Source organism: Pinus tabuliformis, chromosome 1_2 (genome assembly GCF_031772625.1).
Source record: "Pinus tabuliformis cultivar Carrire ecotype Pingquan chromosome 1_2, CPIR1, whole genome shotgun sequence".
Taxonomy (NCBI): domain Eukaryota; kingdom Viridiplantae; phylum Streptophyta; class Pinopsida; order Pinales; family Pinaceae; genus Pinus; species Pinus tabuliformis.
In genome coordinates this window covers 243,632,151-243,644,204 of record NC_142298.1, presented here as the reverse complement: position 1 = coordinate 243,644,204, position 12,054 = coordinate 243,632,151, and the positions used below count along the sequence as shown (strand labels likewise).

The following is a 12,054-nucleotide window of genomic DNA, read 5'->3' as shown; positions in this document are numbered from 1 at the left end:
TTTACTTTATAAAAGTTACTTTAAAATTAGACTTAGTAGCTAGACTGGCTGCCATATACTCTGCTACCGCTGAAATTAATGCTATTGACTGCTGCTTCCGGCTGAACCATGTCACTACTGCTGAACCCAACCCAAAACAACACCCTGAAGTGCTCTTCCTATCAGAAGCACAACCTGCCCAATCAGAATCAGTGTATCATGCCAATCTCACTCCATCTCCCTGCCTGTAGTCCAGACCATAATCCACTGTCCCCTGCAAGTACCGCAAAATGTGTTTTGCAGCCACCCAGTGAACCTTCCTAGGCTCACACATAAACTGACTCATCGTGTTGACTGCAAAACAGATATCTGGTCTAGTGTTGACCAAATACATCAAGGAACCAATCAGCTGCCTGTACAATGTGGGATCCACCAACTCGGAATCCGAAGCATGAAGCTTCTTCCAGTTGGTGATCATCGGTGTCGACATGGGTCTACAATCCTCCATGTGGAATCTGCTAAGGATGTCCACAATATACTTCCCCTGCCCCAGGAAGAAATGCCCCTCCTCCTGCCACACATCCGAACCCAAAAAGTAATGCATCAGGTCGATGTCCTTCATCTCAAACTCCGCCGCAAGATCTCTCTTGCAGTGCTCTATGAGTCTCTCTGCACCTGTAATGATCAAGTCATCCACATACAGCACCAAAATGAGAGGCTCCTCACCAATCACAATAAAGTAAAGGTTCGGATCTGCCTCACTCTTTGTGAAACCCATCCCCTGCAAGTATGTATCTATCCTGGAGTACCAAGCTCTGGGAGCTTGCTTCAGGCCATAAAGGGCCTTCTTCAGTCTGCACACATGGGACTCCTTCCCATGCACCTCAAAGCCCTGTGGCTGCTCAATGTACACCTCCTCCTGTATGAAGCCATTGAGAAATGCGGTCTTCACATCCATCTTGTGGATCTTCCAACCCATCTCTGTTGCTATCGATATAATGGAGCAGATCGAAGTATATCGAGCCACGGGAGCGAAGGTCTCCTCATAATCAACTCCCTCTACCTGGGAGAACCCTCTAGCCACAAACCTCGCTTTGAATTTCTCAATGCTGCCATCTGCAGCATGCTTTACCTTTTAAAGCCATCTGGAAGTAACCACGGATTTGCCCTCAGGCCTCGGCACCACCTCCCAAACATCATTCTTCATGATAGAAGAATACTCCTCCTGCATGGCCTCTCTCCAGACCTGCTGGCTAGCTGCCTCCTCATATAGCTAGAAGGCTCAGAGTCAAGGATGTTGGTAACCATCGCCATATAGCTACAAAACCTCTCAGGTGGTCTACTCTCTCTGACCGGCCTCTTCGGCTCAACAACAGATGTGGCATCTCTCAAGGTGTCCTGAAGCCACTTGGGCTTCCTCTTCCCTGAGCGCACTTCTCCCACTGGAGAATGAAACTCCTCCTCATCATCATCATCAGTAGCCTGAACTCCTGACTGCCTGTCTGCTGTCCTCCTGCCTGCACCTGAACCTGTAGAAGCTGAGGTACCGTGTGAACTGCCATCAGTGGACTCCCTAGTGAACTGCTCTGCATGCTGCCCGGAGCACCACCCCTCTGGCTCGGCAAGCCACTGCTCACTGATGGACCTGACATCCTCATCGATGTACCTCCGGATCCTCCTGATCCCTGCCCACTGGATCCCTGCGACTGACTCAACTGCTGCTGAGGGTCTGGCTGATCCAGATACTCTAACTCCCGTGACCTCCTAAAGGCCCTGTCCTCCTCGAACTTCACATCCCGTCTGACAACAACTCTCCTCTGTGCAGGAATGTAAATCCGAAAGGCCTTTGAGGTCTCACTGTAGCCCACAAAGATACCCTTCTCTGCGGTGGGCTCTAGTTTGGTCCTCTTCTCCTTGGGTATATAGGAGTATGTTATGCATCCAAAGATATGAAGATGACCAATATCAGGCTTCTTCCCAGAGAAAGCCTCCTCCGGAGTCATGTGCCTCAAGGCACGATGCGGACTCCTGTTCTGCAAGTAAACAGCTGTGTTGCAGGCTTCTGCCCACAAGAACAATGGCAACCCCTGATCATGTAACATGGCTTTGGCAACCCCTATGATGGATCTGTTCTTCCTCTCTGCAACTTCGTTCTGCTGGGGGTTTTAAGGAACAGTGAACTCCCTCCTAATGCCTGCCTCCGCACAATAGTCAACAAACTCTCCAAGGGTGTACTCTCCTCCATTGTCCGACCTCAAGGACTTTATCTTTCGACCTGTCTGAGTCTCCACAAGAGCCCTGAACTCCTGAAACCGCTTGAAGACCTCACTCTTGGTCTTCAAAAAATAAATCCAGGTCCTCCTGGAGTGATCATCAATGAATAACACATAGTAGTCATATCCACTCAAGGAAACATGAGACATCCGACCGCTCACATCGGAATGAATCAAATCAAGTATCCCCGTCGCTCTGCTGTCACTGCTGGGAAAAGGGGATTTGGCAAACTTGCCCATCGCACAACCTCTGCAAGTATCAAAGTGATCAGTACTGAAATCTGGCACACCTGTAGTGATCTCCCGCAATGTCCTCAAGGCTCCATGATACATATGTCCCATCCTGCGGTGCCAAATCTCACACAGCTCAGAACTGCTAGCTCTGCTGTCGGTACTACTGCTCAATGCCAAAAGGGGTTGGAATGCAAACTTGTACACCTTTGCATGGCGTACACCTATCACTCTAGCTGAATCAGCTGGAGTGCCCCTGGGAAACATCAACACCTGTTCCCCCTAAACAGTACCTCATATCCTCTGTCCTCCAAAGCTGAGACGGATATGAGGTTCTTCCTCATCCTTGGCACATAAAGAACCTCTGACACTTTCAAGGGAGGTTTGGACTCCCTCTGAAATGTCACTGTCCCCACCCCGACTGCTCTAACAACTCTGTCATCACCGAGTACTACCTCAATATCAGTGCCACTCTCTGAAAGCTCTGAGAAGTACTCACGGACTCCTGTCATATGACGTGAAGCCCCATTGTCCACATACCAGATACCTGAAGATGCTCCGCTAATCGAGGGAAAAGCATGCTCCCTCTGAACCTGTGTGGCAGGTGATCCTGCACTAGAGGACTCACACGTAGTGAACGCAAACTCCCGGTCAAAACGACCTGCAAAGTCCTCAATCTCTGCTGAAGCTGCCACGTCCTGGTTCTTCCCCTTCTTCTTCTTCTTCTCCGGACACACAACTGCATAGTGTCCCATCTTTTGACAATTCCAACACTTCACCTTGGAATAGTCCTTCTATGTGTTTCCTTGTTTACCTTTACCTTTGCCTTTGCCCCCACCACTGCTTGTGGAAGCCTGCTTCTTCCCTTTGCCTTTCTTGCCTCCTGCCACCAGTGCTACGTCCTCATCCTGCTCAACTGGCTTGGCTGCCCCAAGCTGTCCTTTCCTGATCTCTGTCTGAATACAATCATCCCAAAACCTCTCCCATGTGGGAAGGGTCTCACGTGCACAAACCCCATCAGCAAAGTTCAACCATGAACGGGGGAGGCCATTCACTGCAATACGCACCAACTCAGTGGATGGAATGGCCTCTCCAATCGCTGCCAACTCATCTCTCACATTGGTAATCTTTGTGAGATATCCAGCTGCACTATCATTCCCCATCTTAATGTTCTTCACCTTTTCCTTCAGGACCATCTTCCGGTTCTCATTGGTACTCTGGTAGAGATTGGACAATGCTGTCCACATCTCATGGGCATTGCTCTTTCCTCTCACATGAGGAATGCAATGGTCTTTGATTCCGTCTAGAATCAGCCTCTTACCCTTATTGTTCTTCTTTTTATACTCAGCCAACTGAGTAACATCAGTGGGCACAACAACAGTGTTCTGTGCGGTATGCACCATGATATCCCAGACTTCTGCCTCCTCAAAGATACTCTGCATTCTCTCCTTCCAAACGCTGTAATTTATATGCCCATCCAGCCTATCCTCCACCCTCAATCCCAATGACATCCTGCTGTCCTAAAACTAAAAAATAGCACTGCTGTAGTAAAGATAAAACTGTTGTTTATGAAAAAATCAGCTTGCTGGAATTTTCTGAGTGAAAAATCAGCAACTGTAATTTTTCCTTTTGCTGTCCCAAACTGCCCTTCAGCACTCAAGCTCTGATACCATGTAAAAATCTCTGTTTTCCCACCCCGGTTTTCAGTTTCTCCTTATTTCTCTCATGTAGTTAAATGCCCATTCCCATAACCATACATTTAACAGACTGAAAAAATAAATATTGCTGAAAACACAAATTCTGGAAATTTTTCAGAATGCTGGAAATTGCAGAATTAAAAATCAGCAATCAAAAACAGCCATTAAAACACATTAAAACACTGATATTTTTGGTCAACTTGACCCTGGAAAAATCCTTTACAACTCTTGGGGAAAACCAGTTTGAGTGCTCTTCTTTATTTCTGAAAATTGCCTTTTTACAGTGAGAATTATTCAGCAAAAATCAGCAAGCAAACTTACAACTTATCTCCTTTCCCGTGCCTCACAGCAATCTGGAAATTACAGCAAACAGGACAGCAATAAATGATGTACGGCCTCCATTTTGTGTGCAAAAAAATCAGCAAACTGCTCCTCGATTTTTGTGCAAAAATCTACCTTTCACTATGTGCTGAATCAGCTGTACAAATCTGCTCAACTGCTGCCTTGGAATGTGTGCCAAGCTGCTGTCTCCTTCTCCTCCCTGCTCAGAAATCTCTCTTGCTCTCCTTCTCCTCTCCAATCTGCTCATGAAAGAATGAATGACCTTTTCCTCCTTTAATATAACTCCAAGTGACTTTTGGGTGATCTCTAAATCCAATGGCTGAAATAGATTTAGATCAATGGTTGAGATTAAATGCTCATTTAAATCTCACTTTCTATTTTTTAATTCACCCCACTTTAATAAAGACCCACTTAGTCATTTATTTCCAAAGTCACTTTTCCTTTCTAATTTTTCATTTACTTTATAAAAGTTACTTTAAAATTAGACTTAGTAACTTTATCACTTAAAGTCACTTTTGAATTAGATTTAACTTTATAAAATTATAGAGTCACTTTAGGAGAAAAATTAAATTCTTTTGGACACTTTTCCCTAGGCCAAAGATCAAAGCCTAAGGGAACCACCTGTCCTCCGGTACCAAATTTCAACAACTTTGGCATGAGAAAATTGGTCATCTCAAATATCACTCATTGCATCAGCGATGTAATATAAATAAGGTGGCTAGTCTTTGTATGTTTCTTGCAGATATGGTGTTTGTTCTGGTTGTATTCTTGCTAAGCATCACCGAGACAATTTTGACAAACATGCCTCTTAGAATGCCTCGACCCCTTTGCATCTTGTTCATAGTGATTTTTGTGGTCTACTTTTGTGTCTTTCTCTGGGCCCAATTCCCTACGTTTCATTGATAACTTATCCACATGTACTTGGCTATATGTCTTAAAACTCAATAGTTAAGTTTTTGAATGTTTTTAGCCTACGGGCCCATGTAGATAAGATAAGAGACCACAAATAGCTACAAACGTAGGTCAATGGGATAGTTGGGTACAATGATGTCGATATAAGTAGGAATACCAAAAGATCTTATATGTAAAGGGCAAGGGATAAACTAAACATTATGTCTAAATGCTAAAACATGAAAAACCTTTGACTCCGAGTGTGGGTGCCTATAGAAGGAGCTAGGGACTAGGTCACAGCATAGTAGATCTATCTCTCCTAATACTTAAGGCCAAATGAAGAAAACTCAAGATAGAATGATGCCCCAAGGGAGTGACGGGGGAATAGATAATCAAAATCTCAATATCAACCTCATAATTTAAGAACATATAAAGGATGCAAATATGTTCAGAACAATCTTACAACTTAATAAACATTTTAGGGCATTCAAATGCAACATACTCTTCGATTTCCACAACATTAAAATGATGTTTTTGAGAAAAATAATTGCACATTAAATGAAATGGAAAATTGTACGATGCAATCTAAGGGATTAAGTCCTCATTTTTTAGTATTGATTGTGCTAATTACATGGTACATCGGAAGATGCATGGAATAAAGTCAAACTACATATAAGCCACTTTTGATATAACTGAAGGAAGGCATATATGGAGTCATATCATATACATTCAACCCCATAAAATGACTACATGAACTTTTTATATACCCATTCAGTCGTTGCACATGTGGGCCCTTTATTAGGCCAACCACTATTACTCAATGTTCCACCAATTTTTCGGGACGAAGTGCAGGAGCGGGGATACACAAAAGAGGGGTGTATATAAGCAACCCCAAAAATTAGTGAAATTTCGAGGAAACGGGGGAACGTTGGAGTGATAAAAATTATAAAATTATTAAAATTTTAATATACAGAACTAAAATATAAAATCCCAACAATATGTCAAAACTAAATAGTAAATCTTAATCATTATGAAATATACATATAAATTGATATTCATCATTTCGTATAAGATTATTATAAATTATCATTTCTCCAATATACATCTAAAAGTAAATTGAATCCATCATTTGACATTATGCAATGTTCCATCTAAATTCATCATTTGGCATTATGCAAGGTACATCTAAATTAAATTCATCATTTGACAATTGAAATTATGCAATGCACATCTAAAAGTAAATTCATCATATGACAATGACATTATGCTGAAGTATAAAACAATGTTATCTGAACTGAACCGTTCATCGAACCTGTATACTCCCCAGATAGGGAACCGGCCAAAACCGGACCAAAAAATGGGTCAACCAAAAAACACATAAAATATTCAAATTTTAAAGAAAAACATATATATTCATTTTCATCCATATGAATTTAAACCATTTATACATAAATAACTAAAATTTCTCATTTATATAGAACGTAAGGGTCCACATAACCAAAATAGCATCGGGTGCTATCCATCTCTAAACGAAAAATACATCAGCAAATAAGCTCCACATGGCCTCGAACATCCAAAAAAAATCACGCCACAACAAATACCCACATATCATCAAAATCATTGCCTATATTGGGAACTTCGTCATCAATATCACCTTCCAAGCATTAAAATAAGATAGAAAAGCATAGCATGTCAATTCAAGATTTTGTTTGAGTGATGGGTACCTTTTTTAGTTGCCTCATGATAGAGCAGTTTAAAAACCATTGCAACTAACATCAAGGTACATAGAAGGCTTGGTGCTCTTGATTAAATACTAGTTCCATACCCTCATACATGACAAAATCCAATGGAGCATTGAAATCCCCCCAATCCTAAAATCTTGTAAAACTGTTAAGTTTGCTGGATTTTGAGTGAGATCTAAAATGCTACTTCATATGAAATCCAATGAGGTCGAAACCACTCTCAAACATCGTAAGTCATTTCATGGTAATGTTAAAAATTCAAGTAAAAGAATGAAAATGAAAGATAAAGGGGAATGCCACTTTTACGTTAAGAATTTAACATACCATGAATTGCATAGCATTAATAGGGCAATATGGTCAAATACTAGACTTCCCCCATCAAAAATCATTTCCTTTATGAAAAAGAAAAAAGTGTTCAAAGGGTCCTTGTCAGCAATGTTAAAAGGCAATGTCCCCTACATCCCTTTTCCATCCCCTCGCTCCTCGTACAAGGAAAACGCCTTCCCTAGCGTTTCCCCAGGAGTATCCCTGTCTCGAGAGTGTGCCCCTTGCTCCCCACCCCGAGGGACGCGTTCCCGTAGAGCACTGTGATAACTGTTATGACCATAAATATATAAAATAATATAAATAAACAATTCATAATTAAATTATCATTAGTATAACTATTATAATGAAAGGATATGTCTCAAGAGACATGACTATTCATGAAAGGGGCATCCCACCTAGCTATATATGCGGGGCCCTTATTGTACAATCAATCATCATAGCTTCTACTATCAACTACTTACAATTTATATATTGTCTACATGGATTTTGTTATATTTCAGGCATTCTGAATATTTTGTGTGAGCGAACTTTGTTCGTCTCACTTGGTATCAAAGATTCACTTTCTAATCCCAACCTTAGCCCGTCTTACTTGGTATCAAAGATTCACTTTCTAATCCCAGCCTTAGCCCTATTTACTAGACTTCATCTAATAAGGCTTTTAGCCACACAAAAAATTACTAGATTTTTCTTTGATCTCAAGTCATTGACTACATTAGGCCTTTGGCCCATTACAGTGCAAAAATCCGATGAGGGAAAAAAATTAGCAGTCCACTGCATATTTGAAGAAGTTTAAAATTGTATATCTCGTCCGTTGCAAAGAAATTGGATAAAACCTATGTAGAAGTCGACAATTTATAAAAGCCAACCACTCATGTTTTACACAAGCGCTAATTTCCACTTGAAAAATTTAAAGAATTGTGCCTACAGTCTAGTATACAATCTCAATTGTAAAGCACATGCAATTACTTTATCACCCATACATTTCGATGCTATATAGTGAAAAAATTATAGGTTGTATGATTTCTAATAGATAGTCGAGTACAAGTCGTCTGTATAGTCAATTAGCAGACATTGACAATTAATTAATTACAGTCCCATCGTTGGTTCGCACATGGTTTTGTACCACCGCCTGCTGAATTATGTCATATCACCCACTGTCAAATTCTATCGTGCACAACAATTGCCATAATGTCAACAAATTAGCAGTTGTCTTTTTCGTAATCAAATTCGCTATACAATCCACCAATTTCCACCATTGTACACTTTGGTACCATTCCCCATACATTTATTTGTGATTGAACGCCATATTCTACTGTACATCCACCCAATTGCCAAAATATAGAGCTACTGCTCATTCTAATGTTCATACAATTCCTTGCCACTTTTTCCATACTACCACCATTTTTTTGTGTCATAGTCTAATGAGGCCACAATTTTCCAAGAAAATAATGGGAATTTCGGCAGAATTTTGCAAAAATCCAACAAGAATTTTTGGAAATCCAGGTTACAACTGTCAATCTTAAGGATCTTGGGTGCCCCAAGGGTTCTTGATAGTGTTGAATCCATTTCCACCATAAAAAAAAACGATTCAAACACTACCAGGATTGGATTCCTTGAAATTATTTTCATCAGATTCCGACGAAAATTTTGCCATCCAGGAGAAATTGTGGCCTTGATAGACAATGCCATTTTTGTCATTGCCATATAGTCCTCCATAGCGACTATATTGCTCATCCAATCACAAAAGTGAAATCATTAACTCTATCCTACAAAGATAATTTGTTGCATCATGTATCCATATGGTGTTATCTGTACAACTGCAACCCTTGTAGGAAGATTGTGATGGTAAATATAAAAAATGAAAATTGTGTCGAGTTTAATAATAAAGAAATATATATTAAATTATATGGTCAAAGACATTTATGTTAGAAGATGAAGAAAGATATATAATTGTTTTAAATATAAGTGGCTACTATGTTAATGTAATTTTCCTCTTGGTTCTTGTAGATAATGATATTAATCTCTTTTCCTTGAATATTCCCCTTTAATGTACATAATCCATAACATGGGATCATGCTACCTTTATAGGAAAATCTTCCTTCCATCATCCTAGAGTTATTTTTAATTATCTTTTTCTCTTTTCAAAAAAGTACGTTTATATTCACTTTAGTTAAAAAAAGTGTTTAACAGTTGACTTTTATATATATATATATATATATATATATATATATATATATATATATATATGCCCCTGAAGCAACAAAACTTAATATTGTTGACTTTAAATGTTAAAATACACAGATGTATTTATAAATAATAATTTATTAATAATATGAAATCCAAAAGGATGATTTAATGATACAATGAGGGCCTGCTTATATATCTAGACAGGTGACCCTTCATGACTAGTCATGTCCTTTAGCCCTGCCTTTCCACTTAACTAATGACTATTTAATTAATCATTAACAATTTCCTTCACTTTGCTCACGTGTCACTAGTACTTCAACACATATAATTCGATGGTAATATTACTTTGGAACTAGGTTTTTATTTTATTATTTTTTTATTGACTTTTTATTTTTCCTATAATATATATATATATATATATATAAAATTAACAATTAAATAATTTAATTATATGGCAAATTAATAATATAATTTAATTGACACTATAAATTAAAGTGTATTAACATGAAATGGTGGGGGAGGGGGCACGAAAGCAAATGGTGACGATTCAACTCGACAAAATGGACATAGTCATGGTCATCGAATGACATGAGGAAAAATACAATAGAGTGTCAGTGTGTTGGTCAGGTTGTCGGAGGTAACGGGATCGATGGCTGGGTAGCGACAAATGTGGACGAGGGTCTTGTGGAATCGTGCCCAAGGCAGCGACTGGCAATCGAAAACGTCGATCAGCTAACGGAATAGTGGAATGTGGCAAGGGGTTTACGATATGCAGGTTCGGTTGTCGGGAGGTAAAAGTTGTAGTGGTGTTGAGGATTGGTGCACGACGAGAATGCAAGAGGTGGACGTAATATGACTTTTTGAAGAGTAGCCCTCCACGCTTCTGAAAACTTCCCTACTCGCAAGTCCAATATTGATCATTTATGTTCTCAATCTTTTCATTCAAGGGGAAAATCTTATACGTTTTGTGGTAGAATACCTCAAGCAATGTAATATCCACATTTGGATTTGAAAGATCAACCTTTGTCTTGCATTCATTGATAACATCACTGACAATACTCTGTTTGGGAAATCTAATGTTGTGCATAGATACCTTATCTTTTGTTGAATGATGGAAAGCAACCTTCAAAATTTTTAACCCTTGCAGCTCTGGAACAAGGAGATCAAGAATTTCATTAGATAAGATGTTAGAAGTCTGATTATAATATATTAGCATATTACTTAAGTGGTCTACTCCTCTGAATCTGATGGGTTGAGGCTTTGGTTGCTGTGAGTAGCAATTATGTGTTTTGAGACAAATTTTTGAGGGATCATCCAAGTCAAGTTGTTGTGCAACTCTCTCCTCAACATCATCATAAGTGGAGAGTTTTGACAGTTCCAAACAAAAATCATCTTCCTTTGGCTTTATCCAGGTGTCGAAAATGTACAATCTGTTGATTATGACATAACCCAGAAATGAAGGAACATCTGGAAATCGATGTATATCCTCTTCAGATGTAACAAGAAATCTCTGAAAGCAAATGATGTCCCCATCTTCATGCTGACTAGATCGAAAAGTAATTCTCTTTTCAATGGGTTCACACATGACATTTGGTTCAAATTTGATTTCCTCATAAAGATCAATTTCCTCATCTGTGGAAAACCAGCCATGGCATTCAACTTTGTAATAAGTTTTATTGGCTTGCCCAGAACCTTGTCAAGAAGCCTCCCAACATACCTAAGCTCTTCTCTCTCTGGATCATAGAGTTTGAAAAACAAAAGTTATCATCTTTTGTTTTACCAGGAGGTGGGCGCAATCGAAGATCCAGACCATCTTCAGTTTCCAAAAACAATCTCAATTCTGCAATGTGTGCTTTGTTTGAAGTCTCCCTCACGATGCCAATGGATTGGGACTATTTCAATTGTGTTAAGGGCCTGTTAGGATGGTATGTATGGTTTTGACACTTAGCCCACAACCAAAACCGCTGAAATTGCACTGTAATGCCAAATTCTTTTGCAACTTCTTCCTTGAAAGAGATAAAAGGAACTTGCTTCTAAATCTGAAACATCTGGACCTTATCACGATCAACAAGGTCGAAATATGCCCTTACCAAACTAATTAGAAAGATCTTGATCGCTAACAACCTTTGTAATTGTATAAAGATGTGCCTCTGCCTTTTCTTTCCGCTCTAATTTTTTTTTCCTCTTGCAAATTCTCATCAATATTCCTCATTTTAAAAGCTTACAGTTCTCCGGATTTGCAACCATCCTAAAATCTTTTGATTTATTCTTCTCCATAAACACCAAGTCATTGGATTCATCCATATTAAAATCATCATTCACAGGCTGTGAATCCATAATAGTGGACTATGCTTCCACTTTTTGACTAGCAACTAACTGATCACA

The 12,054-nt window shown here is 39.5% G+C and overlaps 1 protein-coding gene across 1 annotated transcript in view; it reads right to left on the bottom strand.

Moving 5' to 3' along the window:
- Positions 1-12,054, bottom strand: part of EBS1 (EMS-MUTAGENIZED BRI1 SUPPRESSOR 1) — a 446,396-nt gene that overhangs the window by 20,848 nt on the left and 413,494 nt on the right. The window lies entirely within an intron of this gene.